Source organism: Rhipicephalus microplus, unplaced genomic scaffold (assembly GCF_043290135.1).
Source record: "Rhipicephalus microplus isolate Deutch F79 unplaced genomic scaffold, USDA_Rmic scaffold_19, whole genome shotgun sequence".
NCBI lineage: Eukaryota > Metazoa > Arthropoda > Arachnida > Ixodida > Ixodidae > Rhipicephalus > Rhipicephalus microplus.
In genome coordinates this window covers 3,895,347-3,913,134 of record NW_027464592.1, presented here as the reverse complement: position 1 = coordinate 3,913,134, position 17,788 = coordinate 3,895,347, and the positions used below count along the sequence as shown (strand labels likewise).

General features: G+C 41.8%; 1 pseudogene; it reads left to right on the top strand.

The window, feature by feature from the left end:
• Positions 1 to 2,496: 2,496 nt before the first annotated feature.
• On the top strand, positions 2,497 to 4,119 carry LOC142785236 (uncharacterized; annotated as a pseudogene).
• Positions 4,120 to 17,788: the final 13,669 nt, after the last annotated feature.

Here is a 17,788-nt window from a genome sequence, read left to right as displayed (position 1 = left end):
GATAAGCGCTCAAGTGTTGTTTATAGGCAGGTGATTGCAATTGTCGAAAGCTCTAAGCTAGTCTTCCGCATGAACGAAGCGACCACGCGTGCGAAGCGACAATTTTTTCTGGACTCTTGGTTTACTATCACGTATATGTTGCAGGTGTGCTTAGCGGTCTTACGTAGCTATCGCAATTTCGCTGCCTCATTATTTGCTGTGAGTGAAAATTACACGGTTTTCTGGCGTGCATTACACACCGCTGTCCGCTCTGCTTCTGTATTTTTTCAGAAGAATGTATTGCAGCATGCCTTTCTGCAAGTCGGACAGGAAAAGAAAGCTCGGAATAAGTTTTCATGAATTTCCTACGAACGATGACCGTCGCCAAGCGTGGCTGAAGATGATATCAAAAAAAGATTTTGTCCCAAATGACAAATCATCGAGCAGTGTCGTCTGCAGCCTTCATTTTGCGGATTCAGACTACACTTTGGGGTCCACAAAGCTTCACCGCCTCAAACGGGATGCTGTTCCGAGCGTATTTTCGGGATACCCAACCTACATGCACACGCAAAAACCACCAAAACGGCGTAAATTGGAGCGAAAGGTACAGGACTTCCCTTCAGACAAAAAAAAGGCATCAAGTTTATCAAGTTGCCATGCCAAAATGACTGGTTCAGCCTGTGACAGTGCAACCACCCCAGGCCATTCGTCAAATTCTGATGGCTTGTTGCCATCAGTCCCTGAAGAAAATACAGAGGCGAGTTTTCAAGGTTCGGGCCATGACGGAGGCCATCTGCCGCAGACTTCTGTAAGCCATGTGTCAATATTTAGCCCCAAGGAGGATCAGGTGGCTATAGGGGCAAAAACAAGTGCACAAGATGCAGTTGGTGTTGGTGAACTGCAGCGGCCTACTAACTCAGTTGAATGTTCAGCGCAAACTTGTGATGAATTCCTTCCACGCAGGCAGTCAGATGCAAGGGTAATCAACAGAATGAGGGTGCAATTGTTTAGAAAAGCAGATACTGTAAGGAGACTGCAGCGAGAAAACAGCCGCCTAAAAAAGAAGCTCAGTGGTTATGAGAACAACACCGTCCACTCGGCAATCAGAAAATGCTTGGAGAAGGTTGGCACGGCCCAGTTCTGCCTAGAAGATTGCTTAGTGGAGCAGATCACCAATGCAACAAGGCAACGACCCGCATGGTCGCCAGACTTTGTGCGGGAATGTGTACTATTGTACTACTTGTCCCCCAAGGCGTACCGTTACATACGCAACCGAGGCTTGCTTAAACTGCCGTCGAAAAACACCCTCCTTCGCTATGCCGGGAAGTCGAACGGTGAAAGTGGGGTCACACCACCAATGAAGGAACGCTTAAGGCAAGAGGTGGGCAACCTGAAAGAGCAAGCCCGGCTTTGCTCAATTATTGTAGATGAGATGTCCATCAGCTCCAAATACATATATGATCGCAAAATGGATTGCTTTTTCGGGCAACAAACGGCGAAAGAAAACAGTGGAGCAGCAGAGAACACCAGCAACATCATGCTTGCCAACAAGGTGCTATGTTTTGTTGCTACAGAATTGTCCACAGCATACAGGATACCTTGCGGCTTCTTCTTCATGAACCGTCTAAGTGGCAAGCTTTTGTACCATCTTACAAAAGAGGTAATCTCTGAAGTTGAAAAGTGTGGTATGTGTGTGCTCCGGATTGTCACAGATAACCACAAAATTAATGTTACGATGATGCGTCACCTGGGGAACGGCTCACTCAAGCCTGTTGTCACTCATCCATGTGACCCAGAAAGAAGCTTATTTCTGTCATTTGACCAGTGCCATATTATAAAAAATGTGCGAAGCCTTCTGCTTGAGGGGGAGATGACAGACGGAAGCCAACCAATAACGGGTCAGTTTGTCAAGCAGCTGTATGAGCTACAAAAGAACGAGGTTGTCAAACCAGTTCGCTTCCTCACGCAGAAGCACGTAGAACCAATGAACTTTGAGAAGATGCACGTCGGCAGAGCAGTGCAGCTGTTTTCAGACGATGTCATCTCGGCACTTTCCTTTTTGAAGGAATACCCGAGTCGCCACCCTCAGGCAGAGAAGTTCAGAAATGCAGAGGCGACAATCTTGTTCATGAAGATGATGCAAAAGTGGTTCGCCATCCACAATGTAGCAAACCGAACTGCGCATGTGCACATGAGACAGCCTGACCAGATGCACTTCTTTTGCACGACTGACCAACGCCTACAGTGGTTGGAAAAGGACTTTCCAGACTACCTCGAGGCTCTCAACAATGCCTGTAAAAGGAGTGGGAAGAAGTTTATAAGCGCAGAGACTTATGAAGCTATTTTGCTGACGAGCAAGTCTACGGTTTTGTGTGTAAAGTTCCTTCTCGAGAGCGGTTTCTTTTATGCTTTGACGAGGAACCTCTCAAGCGACCCTGTGGAACTCCTCTTCAGTTCTCTACGGCAAATGGCCGGTGGCAATGACTGCCTGGATGCAAGAGCCATGACGTTCAGCCTGGAAAGGATCTTGAGGACTGGCGACCTCTGCCCATCCCAGTCTTCAAACGTCGAGAACGGGCAGGCTGTCTTGAGGTAGGTACACGTGATCTGATGCTTTAGGGCAAGTGCTCATGGTTGGGCAGGTTGCCTTTGCTTTTAACAGGACCCCCATAATTTTTCATGGCCTCACACAACGCATAGCACGCGTTGTGTGCAGCTACTACTGTTGTAGCCTGCCTACTGATTGAGATTGTTGTGTTTGAGCCACGTGAGCACTCAATGTCATCTGCTCATATAGACAATGTTTCAGGAGTATAGAGGACTGCTGTTCACAAGTGATTGCGTTTATTTTACGTGTGTTTTGCAGCATGCATGGCGCTTCCATGAGCGTGACGTCCCCTGTACTGGATGTTCCAGCTGAAGCAACAGCACAAGCTGCCACACTTGTTTCGACTGAGACACCTCAAGTTGCCCTAGCCAGGTATGCCGCATCAAATGTTTTTCAAGACTTAATGCTAGCTTGCCTGGCTGTTCTTCTTTTCCAGCCAGCAGCCTTTTTTCTAATACATGTTTTGCACATCTTTTTTAGTTGCACTGTACCTGAAGACGTTGTGATGGAAATCGACGGGCTGTTTACACCACTGAAAGCACTGCCTCGTAAGTAGATGAGTAGAGGCTCATTGGAGTATTATTAAATGTAAGATAAAACAAAAAGCCACCATCTTCACTTGCTTTATCTGAAGGTTATCTGCTGATTGTTAGAAACGCAACAAAATTTATGTTGATGAGGGCTGGGTGGAAACAGTGATGCATTTGCATTACACACAAGATCTGTCTTTATGGGCTGTCTAAAATTTGCTCTGTTTACATTACTGCCAAACACAATTTTTATGCTCTCACTGGATACTTTTTATTCTGGTGTTTCTTTTTATATCTGCTTATTTTCTTTTTCAGTGCAGCGCCCACCGTCAACCATAGTGAATGCTAGCATTGCTTACATAGCCGGGTTTGTGGCAAAAGCAGTCGAGGAGCGGAGAACATGTACCTTCTGCCCTTCGCTCCATCAATCAGATGGATCCAGTCCTGTGCTAATGGGGCTAATTAGCCTGAAGTCAAGGGGTGGCCTAACTTTCCCAAAGCCTGAATTTGTCATGGTACTTGTGACCATTAAGAAGGCTGTTGACATTGCCCTGCCACACATAAAAAAGAGCAATGTACGTCAGCAACTGGCTGAACTGATTTTGCCTCACCTTGAATAGTGCCCCCTTTTTGTATGCCCGGCAAGAGATGAGCATGGTGCGAGCACAATGTCAGTGGTCTTCGACAAGTTTATTAAGCCACTCTTGTCCAATGTCGGTGCGGCTGTGACAGACAGGGCAGCTTACCGGAAAAAAGCTTGCATGTAAGCCACTGTACCTGAAAGTGCTGCGCGTGTAAACTTGTGCAACGCATCAAAAACATGGTGCATACTATGTGCCTCTGTTTTTGGGTTGTTTCTGTAAATGAAGTCTTATGTATAAACTTGTATGTAAGTCACTACTCTGCAATGTGCTCCGTGAACAGAATTGTGCAATGAAGAAAAACATGCTGCAAACCGTCCTTTTTTTTCTTGCTGTAAATAAAGTATCATGCATCCTGGAATGAGTTTGTTTGTCCTCTTTTCGAGATGTAGCTTCGGTGCATTAGCCTCCAATGTTTAGGGCAACCGCGGTAAAAATTTTCTGCTGAGTTCAAGGACGCGGGTTTGACTCGCGGCCGCTTTTCTGCTGGAGGCGAAAGCGGCCCGTGTCTTCCAGATTTCGGCGCTCGTTAAAAATCCCCAGGCGTATGGGCGCCGAGGGGAGGGTGTGCAAAAAAAGGCACTTGCTCCCCCCTACCCCCACCAAATCATTTTAACACTTTACCCCATGCCCTCTCCCTTTTCCTTCGCGCAACAATAGATTTGCTCCCTCAAGGTAAAATCCTGCCGGCGCCCATAACCAGGTGGTCACAATTAATCCGGCACCCTCTACTACGCTGTGCCTCATCGCCTATGTAGCGTCGACGCGTTAAACCTCATAATAAAAATTGACCCAGTTCCAGCCAGGCAACTTCAACGGTAAGCATTGCAGGAAGTTTGTCTTACCCAACACTGGATTGTGACAACGCTTTGTAAAACACCTGCGCGCCGTGAAAGATTACACTCCACTTAACAATTTTTCTCTTAAATGAATGCGAACAAAAAAAAATGATATCTTTGGTACACAAAACAAAAAGTGGCACTGCGCTCTTTCTTTGTATCACGCGCTCTTTCACGTACTAAAATAACAAATACCAGCTTTCCAGAAATAAAACAAGACGGCTTATCTTTTTTTTAAAAATGCGTGACCTTGAGCAGTGGGAGTCTGCGCTGACCAGCTCGGCGACAGAGCATCAAATCGCCCTGATGCAACGAGCCCTGCATTCGGCGCAGGATCGCGGCCTCCTGGAAGTAGGAGGCTGACGTCCCTTTCCAGCCCCCTTGGCTGCTCAATAAAATGTTTTTGCCACCACCACCACCACAAAAATGAAAACTACTGATGTGCAATGAATTCACTTACGCTTCACAGCGGCCCTAGTCTGCGTCAAAAATTAAACGGCTAAATGGCACCCGTAAATACTTCTGTCTACTGCATTGATGAGCGGTTGTAATTTTTTTTATTAAGCGTCTCACACAGGCTGCGAAGGCTGAGTTTGGAAGTGTTTCGGTTCCCCCGGTGGCACGAACCTTTCCGAGGCAAAAGTACAGTCTAGTACACTGTAGCAAAAGCGTTCGGTTCACCCAATAGCCGCTTAAAACCGGCTTGACTTGGCTTAAAATGTATGAGTAGATAGCGCTAGAATCGGTGTGTTGGAAAACATTTTTCAGGCGATTTGGGCGTTCTTTATTCTGTGGTTCAGGTAGAGTTCCTCAGTAGCTTGTGACACACAGTCTGTGGCGGGTTCATCGTATTCTAGTCGTGTTGTTTTTTTCTCCGATGTCGGTGTTGGATTGGACTGTAATCTGTTTGAAATGGCGAGAACCGCCTCTGCCCGTGGGGTCGTGGTCGCTTTCTGTTGTTAGAAAGTGATTCATACGCAAGTCGCTGCCGCTTTTCTTAATTCCTGTGATGTCACCGTGTTCAGGGGCTTCTTATCCGTGTTTATCGAGTAGTTAACGTCATTCGCCCGAAGCACAGAACACCTACCACCCCGAAGTGTTTGCCACCAAATCTACAAGCAATGATAACGGGCATAAAATAAAGGCCTTTGGAACGCGATTTGTGAATGTTGGTCTGACGCATGTATTACGCGGATGTGTGGTAGGTTCATGCGTGTTGCTTGAGGACCGATCATACAGCTGGTGTCACTTGGGAGGAAGTATATACTGCGCCAACGCTTTCGTTGAAGCTTGTTCTTGCGTAAGTGTGCGAGATAGGTACGGAATACACAAGTTGGAATTAGAGATTGTTCTTGTCCGAGTGGCTTTATTAAGCAGTCGCAGATGATGACAATTTGTTTGCTTAGCAGAGTTTGTTTAGATTGGGGTAACCAACAGTGAAGGTAGTTGTGTGTGGGTGAGGAAATTAGTTTTCTTTGTTGCGGTGCCTTCCAAACAAATCCGTTATTTCTTCTCTTCATTGCGTCGGTCTCTTGATGTGGCACTAAATTTTGCTATGTGTTCTTCGTGACACTTCCTCTCGCTCTAGAATGCTCTAGTAAATGTTGACGCTAAAGTTCAGCTGAAGTGTTTAAAGTTCTTTGCAGCTAACCACAGCAACGTTTCTTTGTCTATGTGCTCAGTTGGACGCACGTTATTTGGCACACCTTTTATAACACAAAACGTTTCTTTTTTTTTTTCGTTTACTGAACAGTCCGGAAAAAATCGGGGACATCTGTCCCGACTGGGACAGCGCGGGCAAAGTCTTGGACAGTCGAGCGAAATTCGGGACGGCTGGTAACACCAGTTTAGGCAAGTGTATAAAAATTAAAAAAAAATGTAATAAAATAGAAATTTTATTGCTGGGAGCATTGTCGAGCTTCAATTGCTAACCCGTAAAAGTCTTTTTAAAAGTTAACATTGCCGCAATACAGCACTGTCATGGGGTGAAGTGCTTGCAGTGTATTGCAGTAAAGCATACATTATGCGTGCGTGTGTGTGTGTGAAATGGAAGCGTAGCACTGCTATTAGTCCTAATGCGATGCGCCGTGTTTTGTCTCATTACTGGTCATGCGACAGACAACATCAGCACCAACTTCAACCTTTGTAAATAGTCCATATGTTCCCCCATAATTATTTTTTTTAATTGTGGCAAGTTATTCACACTGCAGTAAACTTCTAGTATATCGCATGAATAATTTAAAATTGTTGCATGGCCCCCAATAAAGAAGTGAAAAATACCTGTGACAGACTCCTTGGTACTCCAGATTTTGTGCCATCAGATATGTGCTCTAAAATGAAAATGATCATTATTAGTGAAATATATACTCAGGCTAGGTATTGGAGATGATTGTGTATGTTTTGCAAATTTCCTTTTAAAAGCTCATGCTTCACTTTATCGGGCTTTCTTTAGTTATTAACAAAAATAGCTCCCCAAGAATGGTCTAAAATTAAACACACAGTTTGTCATGGGGCAAGTTGAGCTTAACAAGAAAATGATTTATGAAAACCATTCTGTCGCACAACTAACAGCAAGCTGGTTTCAGGAAACATGTTGACCTGAGGTGATAGCACGTGTTCACGCATCTTACAAAGGCTGCTTGTTGTTATAATGTGGCTGTGATTGGACAAATGTCTGTCATCAGGTGTGGAGATACATCGCATCTCTGATGATCAAATTTTTAAAGAATGGGTTTTCAGGGGATGCTAAAACTTTTTTTGAAGGGGTGAGCATTAGAGAGCATTACTTTATTAAAGTATCCAATTTCATTAGGTTAGCACTGTGGCTTGCAGGTATATTAAATGAGCATGGTCACTTGAGTAACACTCAGAAGTCAATAATTATAAGGTGAACAGCAAGGTATGTATGAAACAGGATTATGCAAATTGCAGAAATAGACATAATGAAGTTGTCGAGAAGACTTTGTTAACAGTACATTTACAGGCTTCATGCAGAATTTGCTTTCCAGCAGGGTGAATTTACTTTCGCTGATGCTTTCGATGGCATCATTGCAGTTCATAAGCACTGGTTTTACGGACTGCACGTGATGATCTTGTTTTTTCAAGGTTCATGTACTGATTAAAAAGTATAGGATCAAGAAACTTACATGCTGTCTTAAGGCATAATCAGGCTCACCATAGAGGTAATTGGTGACATTTTAGTGAGTTGTATGTGGGAGGTCTGTGTACATAACATCATAGTAATCTTGCAATGCTGTAGCTTTATTTGTGTAACGAGTGAAGCTTCTTTTCCTGTTAAAAATTTCTGCCGAGCAAACAAGTGCCAACAGTAGGATTTGCCCTTGGGTAAAGCAGGTGGTATGAGTGAGCTTATTCAGAAGCCCTTCAAGAGTACCCACTGAAGGAATTAGTACCTATAGGGCAAAAATTCCAGTGCACCAAGAAGGGCAAGGGAGGACGGTGCAGGTTAACATTTCAGGAGGGTATCTCCTGGACATCATCCTTCTCTAGCCACAAGCTTGTATGGCCAACGTTTAGCAGACTCCTACTAACATAAACTAGGTATAAATGTTGCTTCTCTATTGTAAGATGACAACATATACCTTTTGAGAGTCTCCTCACCACAAGCCCTTACATTAGCCTAAAAATATTTTTTATACAGTGCCCTTTTTTTGTCTTAAACAGTTGTCTGAAGCAACAATATGCACATTGTGACAGTCTAGCTGGTGACCACAGAGATGGCTCCCGCCATCACGATGTATACTCCACTCAAAATGTAAGACACTGCAAAATCATAGTCCGGTGTGCGTACATACGACCTTGAACATGCAAGCAGTGACCACTTCTCTTGTGTTCTCTGTACTGGCGCATGCTTGTTGCACACCTGTTCAAGATTGTGACAGTGAAATTAGTTCTGGCAATGCTGTCTCAGAGGTAAGACTGTGTACACCCTTAGGAACACCATGGTGGAGCGAGCAGAGATTCATATCAAATGTAGTAATAAACTGGCAACACCATGGTGATATAAGCACACTTGCATTAATTTATTACATCTTTACTGAGGCAGACATCACACAGCTAAGCCTAGTTGTGATCTCTTTTCATTATTGTCTACATAGTTTTCCCGTTGGTCACAGCACAGGAAGAAAAATTTCTCTGTGGTAGCACCATATTTTAAGCTTGCATGACTCCAATGAAGCACTGTGTGAACAGATATATTGAAAATGTCAATACTTCGGGTCCTATAAATGATGAACTGGTTGTCACATTCAGCCAGTGATCCTGCAGGAGCTTTAGCATATACTCTAAGGTCATTTTGCATCAACAATGCCACATACAATAGTTTAACAATGGTTGTTAATGGGCAAGATGATGCATAGCTTCAGGGAGGTAATTAAGCTAAGGGGGAAAATTATACATGCCTAAGCACCACTGGAAAAATGAAAAAGCACAGAAAAAGAGCATCAGTCGCAGCTGAACTACAGAAAATATTTACACTGCCCCACATATTCGCATCGTCTAGAATTTTCCCTAATAATGTTATACCAACCTGTCTAGCAACAAGTACTTCTAAGGTAATAAAGTGCAGAATGACACTTGCATAAGACAGGAAGCAAAGGACGCGAGTTAACTGCCATCTATCTTTGTTTGTGGCTTTGGTAGAAAATATATAAGGAAACAGGCACATGTGCAGAGTGACAGTGTGCAATGTCACAGTCATCAAAAACATCACTTAACATTGTTTGCTCAGAAATTTTTCTGGTTTTCGAAGTTTCAACAAATGTGTCATAATTAAATACACCACTTCTTTTCCAGCTTGAACTGCTTCCAACAGTTCACATCTATCAGGACTGCTGCCTGTAATCTTTGTCTGGTATTTAATCTGAACTGACATGCCCTAATACTTACACACAATTAGCCATATTTGTCTATCTACCCTTAACAGCCTGTAAGTCCACATGTAACAACACACGCTCCACCCTTCTAGTGGTCATAGTCCATACGGGTCATTATATCATTCAGTTAGCTGCCTAACTTTACTTTCATTCATTCACTTCATATTTCTTGAAAATAGAGATATGTGAACCCTACAACTGCTTTGCAAAAAACAAATGAATTACAAGTATAACACTTGCTATGATGGCTTAATTAAAAAAAATCATTTCACGATGATGGCCCAGAAGCTTTCTCTAGAAAGCATGTAAAGCCCATATGGAGAAGTATGTGTCCCAGGGAAATTCTGCAACTGCCAAATTCGAAGGGTGCGCAAAATATTCTACGATTTCACATACCAAGTTGAATACTGTTCTATTTGATTCAGTCGCCATTATTTGTAGAGCTAAACATTTTTTACTAGTTTAATAAAATTTAAAATGTTAAGTGCACTGAAATAAAGAGAAAATGTGTAAAAGTATCATAAATTTCATCCCTGGCAGGTTATGCGCATTAAACATGACAGCTTATCTAGTGCAGCTGGCTGCTTCGCTCTAGGAAAGTGATTTTGCTACCTATGCAATTGTCACTTACCCTTTCTTAACACTTCTGTAGACTTTAAGGGCTTGTTGTTTTCGCCAGATACTCGATTCCTACTTTTAAGATTTTTAGGAGTCCTTATCATAGCTGCAAAGGGAGATACAGCCAGTATTTGATGTACTTGTTTTTATATTGCAATGGAAAAAATACATCAACTGGGAAATAGCGATGAAACATTTTGTGTTAAATTTTATTTCAAATTCGTTCTGCTGCACAACTTGTGTACCAAACAGTGACCGACAACCATTGGGTGCATTTGCGCCATGCTCTGCCATGACGAAGCACATGCATGTAACTTGAGAGACACGAGCTCATGCATGCAGGTGCAATTATTATGTAGTCGTCCCTTGAAACATCCTTGGTAATTTTAAATACTTGGCTGGGCAGATGTCTGTTAAATTATTCTCGAATGTCCAGGCTGGCTACAAAATGAGCAATTCTAATATTGTTCTTGGCTTGTGCCACAAATTTTTTACCACTCATTCTTTAAAAATATTTCCTAACGCTGTTGTTGTACAACCAAACAAGAATATTTACATGCTCTTTAGCACACTGTTATTCACAAACTAAATGTCAGTTCATTAAAACACAAGATAGTTAAACATTCATATTCCATAATTACGATCAAACTGCAGGTGAGTTACCACAACAACCAATCTTGCACTGATGTCATTATGTTTTCATTATGAATTTAGTAATTTGCATGCTTGCTTCTTTTTCACAGAGTATGCATAATATTATACAAGACACCACAACTAACTCATTTATCAACTTCAGTATTTTATCACTTTCAATCAACCATCTTGCAAAGTCTTGAAACAAATCACTTTTAAGACCCACAAGTTTTCTTGTGCCCTTACAGTGCATCGAAGGCCCTGAAGTGTCAAACAGGCCAAAAGGCATTGGTAAGGCTTTTTCATAGGCATCGGACAAATCTGTTTACAAAATGTGTTAAAGGCACATGCGTGCACATGTTTTGGTTTGATTGTACGTTAACATTAAGAAAAGAAGGAGTGGTGTGACATTTCTGGCACAAGCCAAGCATGTGGTTAGCATAGCTAACTTTCACTTAACTTTATTATCTTAAAGACCCTGGTGAGGGGGTATTACATAAGGGGTGGGTTAACAAATGGAGGTTAGAGAGAGTGATCTTCTGACAAACAATATGTATTTATGTTTTGCGCAAACGTTGATGAACACGTGATGGCTGCAATGTCACGGGGAAGGCCATTCCAGTCCACTGCTGTTTGAAGAAAAAATGAGGCAGCAAAAGTAGTAGTGCGAGCGCATGCGCATGCGATTGAATAAGGATGGGTTGTGCGGTGAGATATGCGCGTTGGTGGGATAATGTAAGGTGCTTGATTGAGGGAACTGTGAAAGAACTTGTGAAACAAACAGAGGCTGGCGATGCGGTGATGCACAGAAAGATTATCAATATCAATGTCATGTTTTAGGGATGATATGCTTATGTCGTATGAATATGAAGAGTGAATGAACCTAGTGGCACGATTTTGTACAGATTCTATTTCGTTTATTAGGTATATCTGGTGCGGGCTCCAAATGGGTGCTGCATATTCCAGTTTAGGTCTGATGAGCGATTTGTAAGCCAGAAGTTTTATGTCTAGTGGTGCATGACGCAAATGACGCTTTAGGAAACCGAGGGGTCTATTCGCGGATGATATGATGTTGTTTATGTGAGTGTTCCAGGAAAGGTCAAATGTTAAGGTGATGCCTAGGTATTTATGACTGAACTTGTTCGATAGTGGAATTAGAGATTAGGTATGAGAATGATAAAGGATTACACTGACGTTGAAATGAGGCGAGTTTGCATTTAGTGGAGTTAAGCTTCATTAACTAAAGATCACACCACTGTTGCACGAGATCCAGATCCTGTTGGAGTGTAGTTTGATCAGAAATGTTAGTAACTGTGCGATAAATGACACAGTCATCGGCAAATAAACGGATATGGGAAGATACATGAACAGGAAGATCATAAATATATATTAGGAACAAGAGGGGTGCGAGTACAAATCCTTGGAGGACGCCGGATGTTACTGGGAGGGAGCTAGAACGGGTATTTTTAATGGAGACGAACTGAGAGCGGTTAGTAATAAATTGTGTGGTCCATGCAAGAATGTTGGGGTGCAGGTTCAGCTGGGAAAGTTTTAACAGTAGGCGTTTGTGCGGTACCTTATCAAAGACTTTTGCGAAGTCGAGAAAGATTGCATCGGCCTGAAAGTGATGGTCGAGAGAAGAGTGTATATAATGAATAAATATAGCAAGTTGGGATTCACAGGATAATGATTTACGAAATCTGTGCTGGGAAAAATGAAAAAAATTGTTGGTGTAAAGAAAGTTCATGATGTGTGAATATATGATATGTTCCATGATTTTGCAGGGGACGCTTGTTAGAGAGATGGGTCAATAATTTAGGGGGGACTGTCTGTTACCTGATTTGTGGACTGGAATGACCTTTCCCTCCTTCCAGTCGTCTGGTAAAATTCCTTGTAACTGAGTGATGAAATGCCACTAACGGATAACACAACAGGGGCCATCACTGGTAATGTCGTAGTAGGTGGCGTAAGAAACGGTACGTTGGCTTCTTTAGTGAACACTGATAAGAACGCGGTGTTAAAGATATTGGCACAAACAGTGTTGCTTACGTCTTCATTTTTATCGTTTGTAAGCGTGATGTCTCGTGTTAGTTGCGAGTTTATGATTTCCCAGAATTTCCTGGGGTTAGATTTCAGAATTTTAGATAAATAATTGTGATAGAATGTCTGTTTCGCTTTTCTAATTTCAGCATAATAAGCATCTTCTCCAGCATAGTACTTGCCCCATGCGCACGCATTACCATTACACTTCGCAGCTCGGAAGAGGCGCTTTTTTTTATTTTCAAGTGTTTTCAAACTTTTGGAAAACCATGGTTTATTTTTATTGGCAGTAAAGCTCACTGTGGGGATGAATTTTTTAGTCAAGTCAGTTATCTTGTCCTCAAGCATTAGCCAGCTGTCATTGAGAGAACAGGAACTGAGATTGAGTTCGAAGTACGGTAGGAAATCTCGTAATTCACGATTAATTAATTCATAATTACTGTTATCATACAAGTGAATCGTTTTGCGGAAAATGGAGCGTATTTTCGGGGTGAAGTTAAATATGGTATGGATGACTTTGTGATCGCTGATTTCACGTAAGTATGCAGTAGATTTTAAGCTTTTGGGGCTATTTGTTAATACCAGGTCTAAAATGTTTGAGGATTCACTAGTGACGTGCGTTAGTTCGGTTACCTGTTAGATGAGGTTAAAGTTGAGGCAAACATTGACGAATTCTCTTGCTTCAGTATTTCCCGAGGTTGGTGAAACCTGATTGAGCCAATTAATGGAGGGAAAGTTAAAATCCCCATAAAGCAGAACACGTGCGTTAGGGTGTTTATTAGTTAGCTGGGATAACATTTTGTAAAGTTTGCGGGGGAAGTCTGGGTCAGTTCGAGGGGGCCTATAGCATACGCCAAGTATTATTGCTTCGGGAGGGGCATGGCATATTACCCATAATGATTCTAGTTGTGAAGATGTGCTGATTAGAGAGCATGATAGTTCTTTTTTAGTGGCGATGAGTATGCCTCCTCCACATGCATTTTTACGATCGTGACGAAAGAATATGGTATTTATCCCGCACTAACTTTATAGTTAGTATGGGAGTTTCAGATTAATTCCAGCCTATTTTTTTAGCAATATATCTATAACATGTGGTACAATAGTTTCTGTTCGTAATTTCACAAATGACAACACTATTATCAGCAAATCATGACGAAATTTAGATGTTAGCAAGGAAGGGGCATTGGCAGTTAAAATAAGAAATAAGCTGGGCTTAGCTGAGCACAAAGTGAGTTCAATTTCATGCGGAGCATTCAAAGTACTAAACTTTGTTCGGTAGTGCCAAGGTCCAGATGACTTAACTTTAAAGTAGATGTTTATGACTGACCTTGTGAAATGTGTTAGAAACTTCTAAAATAATTCAGTCTATGAATCACTCCATCAAGAGAATGGCACATTTTATGAGTAAATAAGTGGAGTCTAACTTTGAAGCGTAGTTTTAAATCTATACTGCGTAGTGTTGTATGAAATGTAAGGTGATATAGAGGTACTTAGCTGCTGAATAAGCTTTGTTAGAATATAATAATAGTAGTGGTATTACAACATATGTGCAAGTTAAAATGAGAAAAATAATAATTTTTTTTTAATTCCAGAAGAAAAAAAGAAGATTAAAAAAAATTACAGCATATTCATGGAGTCATTGATGATGAGTGGGGTGAAGCGTCCGTCCATGCATGCGTCTATGCGTTCAATCGCGTTCGAGAATGCAGATGACGCATGGGTAACACCAATGAGACGCGTGCCAAAGGAGCCGAGCGCAAGCGTTTTTAACGTGCCCACCACTCTGCTTCGTTCATGCCCCACCAACGATCCACTACGTATGATGACTATAAAGGAGACTGAGAGATCCGCTCGTTCTATGCATATCCAGGCACAGCCCCCCATGCAGCCAATCCGAGAGTAGGGGTACAGCGCCATCTAGTTATCTTTACCCAACTGCAGTTTCTATGTAATTCTTCAGAAAGCGCTGTCTATTATACTGTTCGGCAAATACTGCTTTCCTTTCTCTGTTTTCTCTCCTCTCGGTTATGCGTGATGCTTGTACCATATCTAAGGACACAGTGAAAAATGAGGCATCAGTACCAAAAGGACCTATTTGGTTTGCATTCTTTTATGGTTTGGGGCAAGTATGAATATTTATAGCAACTTGATTTAAAAGTGCATTTATTATGTGTTTGTGAGTGCCTGTAATGTGTTAACTTAAAACTACTGAAAAAAGTTACTTTTGACGTCTCGATGTTTATATCACTATGAATTAATTGAAATAAAATCTTTAGTCTTGCTATTTTTGCCCAACCTTGTAGTGTCAATAGACCAGCTTTCGTTTGCAACTCAGTAGGATAATTCGTTAGATTGAATTTGGTATAAATATACCTCATTGCCTTCCTGTGCACCCCCTTTTAATCCTCGCAATCAGTTACTTTGTATGTGGAAATCCCACAATACTATTATAATCATGTTAGTAATATATTCATTATTATTATTATTATTATTATTATTATTATTATTATTATTATTATTGCATTAATAACATTGCACTTGATTTGCAGTTTACTCATTAAATCTGTATTTCACGGTTACACTGTTCAAGGCAGTATTTATAATGTCCTTACAAAGACCTACATATTTTAACTGCATTTAATGGACTCAGATATATCAGCCAGTCTTGTGGCACACCCTACAGGACAAAAATATTTCCGTCATTTCAGGACATCCCGGGGATGTTTTGGATTTTTGAAGGAGGTACGTATTAGGGAATGACTGATGCACGGCTACCTGTTTTAGCATGCAAACTTACCTTATCTCCAAAAGATCAGGTGATGGCAGTATGAGGCAAAGCAGTTAGACCTTTTCAGAGTAGCTTTATGCCTTCCTATAAATAGCAGTGCCATGTCCTCCTCTGGCAGAGAGGTGCTAGGCAATAGGAGGTAAGGGAGTGCCAGACCGTTTAAACTTCGATGCAGCACACAGCAATATTTGGTTGTGCATATGTCCTGTGCTTTACACAAACTGTTTTTTAGTTGTTTGCACTGCTTGAATCACACTGTGCCTTTTTGAAATGAAACTTGTACTGGCATACAATGAACTGTAAATGTTGTCAGCATTAGATGTACAAAAAAAACCATCATGAAGGCAATGAGCCCTTATCACTTATTTGCCTTGCACTACAGCTATTCTGGGATGAAGAGAATGGCCATAAGGAAGATAATAATAATAATAATACTAATAATAATAATAATAATAATAATAACAATAATAATAATAATAATAATAATAATTAACACCAACTGGTTTCATTATAACAAATGATTCCAGCTGATTCCATTTCCAGGCCAGCTTGTTTCATTTTCAGTCTCGAGTGGTTCATGCTGGGACCAACTGGAACATGTTGCTAATGTGTTGGCTTGTACTTAGTCCCAGCTGTATACAGCCATGGTTTCAGTTAAAGTGAACTGAAACCGCGGAGTATTTTCACCTGGAAAGAAAAGAATGTAGAAAGTGAATCATCCAAAGGCAGAAAAGAAAACAAAGAGGAAAGATAAAACATGGAACAGAGCAATAAAAAAAAGGCGAGCTCTCAAAGAGAAAGAGAGAAGAAAAGAGAGAAAGAAGGAGGCACACGCACACAGAACTTCTCTCGCCCTAATTTTTGAGGGCTCCTCGTTTTTTTCCCTATGCGTCACTTTTTTACCATTACCTGGCTAAATTTTCGCTCCTATACACAGATCGACTGAATTGATGGCGCACTCAGATTTAGCGTACATGCTCGTTGTCACATCCTGTCCCAAAATTCTTATGCCTATCGTGCCAGAAAACAGCTTTGCAATGCAAATCACTATCGTGCAGCTGAGGAGCTGTATCATGCACAGATCATAATGTAAGCCTGATCGCACGAAGTAACGGTAATAACTTAGTAGTACACCATGCATAACACAAACGCTCAGTGGGCCCTTAAGTTATGTCGTCTTAACTGCAAAAGTGCAAGTTGTGCTTTGCCAGCATTTTCCTCAACTGTGAGCCATACACTACAGCTGTGTTTTGTATGAATATAAAAGAGAGTACTGCCTGAAATGTTAAGTACACTGACTATACAATTAAAACTAGGTAATCGGTATTTCTAAGAGTTACATTTTCTTGTAAAAAAGTGACACATACTTATGTCAAGATTCGTGCCGAAAGTACGTCTTGCCCAAGGATATTTCTGAAAAATTCAGCATATTCCACATAACTCCGGAATCGGCATTATGCGAAGCATGCGGAGGCATGCTTAGCGTGACCATGTTGTGATTTTTTATAGCGGCACGTCATGAAATTATGCCAAATATTTGTCCAAATGTTCCACACACAGACATACATTGAAGAATTCCAAGTGTTTGTATAACCAGTTGTTTGCACTTGTGCAATGATGCAAACATGAACTTGAGCATTAGGAACACCAGAATCAATAAGCTGGTACGAAGTGCTGGTGCTAGTGAGGATGGCAGCCCTGGACGCTGCTGCATAAATCAACTTCAGTGCATGGCACCTAGCAACAATTGACGTTAACCCGATATCACAGCTGCATCATAGGAGTACATATGTAATGTTTATAAAGCTGGATTGCCACCACTGCAACCACTATTAACATTTCATGACCATATTAAGGTATTAAGCTATTTGAAAACTAGGTCCGAGATCTGGCGTGGCTTTGTTGTAGAATATGCTTGAGTGCCGCGCAGAATGCTTGGGTTCGATTCCTGATGGGACCGCGACATTTATTCTTTGCATTCGTCGGGTCAGCGCTGCCGATGTAAGGCTTTTTAGATGCGAAGCATCTCTGACTTACGTGTTTAACGCCGTACGTACGTTCGTTCGGACGCACCGCAGCGCGTTTCTGTCGCCGCAGGTATTGGAGCACTGCCAAGTAGGTCAAGTCGCAGCTGCGCGTTGACGTCTCACCCGCAGCAGCTGCCGGCTCCTCCACACGCTCATAACACACATCTTTCCCACTTCACCCTCTCCACCA